Here is a 394-nt window from a genome sequence, read left to right on the forward strand (position 1 = left end):
AATTCATTTTTTATATCATACTCTCTTTATATATATATATATATATATATATATATATAGTATTATGACATAAATTTATGGTCACATGTGACAAAAATTTGAATCCCTGTATGGATAATGCTTCTATTAGACACTCCAATCTTAATAATTTATAGGTGAGTGGTGCCCTTACTTTAATTTGCCTCTTTTAATATTCAGCCAACCTTGTAGTAGGAACTCGCATCTGATATGGTAATTATAGATGCTTAATTAATTAATTAATTTTAAGTTTCCAATTATATCAACTAGGTTTCTTAATTAAGGTTCCAAAGAAGAGCATCAGATTCTTAAATTTGAGAAACTTCCATTATACTGTCTTTTGGTTCCAGTTTCTTGATCTTGTTTTTAGTTCTAA

This window comes from Arachis ipaensis, chromosome B01, assembly GCF_000816755.2.
Source record: "Arachis ipaensis cultivar K30076 chromosome B01, Araip1.1, whole genome shotgun sequence".
Lineage (NCBI taxonomy): Eukaryota > Viridiplantae > Streptophyta > Magnoliopsida > Fabales > Fabaceae > Arachis > Arachis ipaensis.